Source organism: Colobus angolensis, unplaced genomic scaffold (genome assembly GCF_000951035.1).
Source record: "Colobus angolensis palliatus isolate OR3802 unplaced genomic scaffold, Cang.pa_1.0 Scaffold105, whole genome shotgun sequence".
Classification (NCBI taxonomy): domain Eukaryota; kingdom Metazoa; phylum Chordata; class Mammalia; order Primates; family Cercopithecidae; genus Colobus; species Colobus angolensis.
In genome coordinates this window covers 1663728-1666409 of record NW_012111475.1, presented here as the reverse complement: position 1 = coordinate 1666409, position 2682 = coordinate 1663728, and the positions used below count along the sequence as shown (strand labels likewise).

General features: G+C 58.2%; 1 pseudogene; it reads left to right on the top strand.

Annotated features, from left to right (window-relative positions):
* Nucleotides 1-2682, top strand: part of LOC105513777 — a 51910-nt pseudogene that overhangs the window by 31963 nt on the left and 17265 nt on the right.

Sequence of the window (2682 nt, the reverse complement as noted above, 5' to 3'; positions counted from 1 at the left end):
ATTTTTTAATTCCAAGGCTTTACAGATGAATAAGGAGACAGTTTGTATTGAAAATAGTTTTTACATGTAAGCTTGAAAAAGAGAGTCTGTTTAAATCTAGTTTTTTCCTTCCCTGTAATGCCTCTTTTCATCCCAGGTTTTCCAACAGGAAATGTGCTCCTTTGCTCACCTCTGGGAGGGGGCTTTGGCTAGGAATCCACCAAAGACAGCAGGTAACAGTGGACTGCTTGAGCAGTCTGGCCTTTGTTAACCCTTTAGGAACTGTGGGCTTCAGGTTTTCAGACCATCCAACGTGAAGGTGGCCACAGGGGCCTGGAAGCTTTCCCATCCTTCCTGCAGGGATGGTCCATTTCCCTGCACGGAGCTGGGTACATGGGTACAACACCCCTGTCCTGTGCCGTCGGTGGCTTTACCAATTTTGCATAGCAGCTTTTGAGCTGATCAATAGCTCTGATTGGCTGTTGAGGATTTCATGGATTCCTGTACCCCACCGGGGGGCCCAATATGCTGACAAAAGTTACATTTGTAGTTGTAGTGCTGTATATACATGGGTCCAGTTAGAAGGCTTTGATTCTTTCTAAAGGGAAAGGCATCTCTGAGGGATCGCTAAGCTGACATAGTCTTCTAAAACCATGCTGTCAGGTGGGCAACAAAGCAGGACAGGAGGGTGATTTCGTAGGAGAGTCGGGCCACGGGCCTGCATGTTCTCTCTGTCCCCATAGTGCCGGAGTTCCTACGTGCTCCACGCCCCAGGTTTGCATTGCACATAATTCTCAAGGTCTCATGGCAAGCTGCACCAGGGACACAGAGGGTGGGGATGCGGGGACCCTGCCCCCAGTGTACCAAGGACTCACTGCTGGACTCTAATCTGTCTAGGTATTTTTGTGACTTGCAGAAACACCTCCACCTTGCCTGGGCCTGGAGCCACAGGAGACCCCTTCGAAGGTGAGGAATGTTCTGGAACAATGCAAGACCTGCCCAGGTTGCCCCCAGGAGCCAGCGTCCTGGGGTCTCTGTGCGGCATCCAGCAACATGAGATTGCAGGACCCCGAGGAGCCCTCCTTCTGCTTGGAAGCTGAAGACGACTGGGAGAATCCAGAGGCCCTGATCTCACGGCTGCTGTTCCTGAACACCTCCGGATACAAGGCCAGCTTCCATGGCCTGTACAACGTGGTGCTGACATGGCTGAGCGGCATGTTCTGCAGCTTTAGCGACGAGGAGGAGCTGACTGGGCGCCTGGCACAGGCCCGAGGGGCGGCCAAGAAACCTGGCTTCTCATAGCCATGGCCAGGCTCTGCTTCCTCCTGGGGCGGCTGTGCTGCAGGAGGCTCAAGCTGTCCCAGGCCTGGGTGTACTTTGAGGAAACACTGGGGATCCTGGACAGCAGCTTCGGGGACCTATTCCAGGTGGTGGCTGTGTACACCAACCTGACCAGCAATTACCGGAAGCAGAACCTGGAGAACTGTACACAGGTGGTTCCCAAAGCCATGGCCCTGCTCCTGGGGATGCCCGGCCACATCTGCAGCACCAAGGCGGACGGGGAGCTCCTGCAGCTGGCGCTGCAGTGGGCGGGGGGTGGCCCGGGCCTGCTTCCTGCTGGCCAGGCACCACGTGCACCTCACACAGCCCAAGGAGGCCCTGTCCTTCCTAGAGTGGCTGTTGCTTTTGCACAGGGACTTGGGAGCCCCAGACGCTGCGTGACTCTCAGACTGCTCCCTGTTCCTGGCTGACATCTACAGCCGCAAGTGCCTGCCCCACCTGGTGCTGAGCTGTGTCAAGGTGGCCTCATTGAGGACACAGGACTCGCTGGCCAGCTCGCTGAGGAGCGTGAACTTGGTGTTCCAGAACGCCCTCCAGCCCCACAGCCTCCCCACGCAGACTTCCCACTACCTCAGGCGAGCGCTGGCCTCCCTAACCCCGGGCACAGGCCAGGCTCTGCGTGGCCTTCTCTACGCCAACCTGGCCCAGCCGTACAGCCACCATGGCTACCACGGCCCAGCCATCACCTTCATGATGCAGGAGGTGGAAGCCAGTGCTGTTGCCGGAGTCTGTGCTATTGTGGACACCCTGGTGGCCCTGGTGTGGCTGCACGTGCTTCATGGGCCGAGCCTGGTGGCCTTGAGCATCCTGCAGTCTGTCCAGGATGCAGTGGTGGCCAGCGAGGACCAGGAAGGTGTGATTGCCAACATGGTGGCCGTGGCTCTGAAGAGGATGGGCCGGACGAGGCAGGCAGCCGAGGGCTACTACAGCGCCCTATGCGTGGTTTGGGACCTGGGCCAGCGGAGGAACCCGGCAGTGGTGCTGGCTAACTTTGGGACCCTGTGCCTGCACACGGGTGCCAGCAGGCTGGCCCAGCACTACCTCCTGGAGGCCGTGCGTCTGTTCTCGAGGCTTCCCTGTTTGGAGTGTGGCCGGGACTTCACCCACATACTCCTGCACCTGGATCACCTCTGCACCCGCCAGGGCCCGGCCCAGCAGTGCAAGGGCTACTGTGAGTGGGCCCTTCTGGTCGCCATGGAGATGGACCACGTGGAGAGTGAGTGCCCCAGTTCCTCCTGTGCGCCTTCTGGGGCCACTCGGGTCAGGGCCCACCTGGGGTTTGTGATTCGGAAACAAGTGGTGGGTTTTCCACCATCGAAAGTGCTGAGTCATGGCCAGCAGCAGATGTTGGCAAGCGCCCTG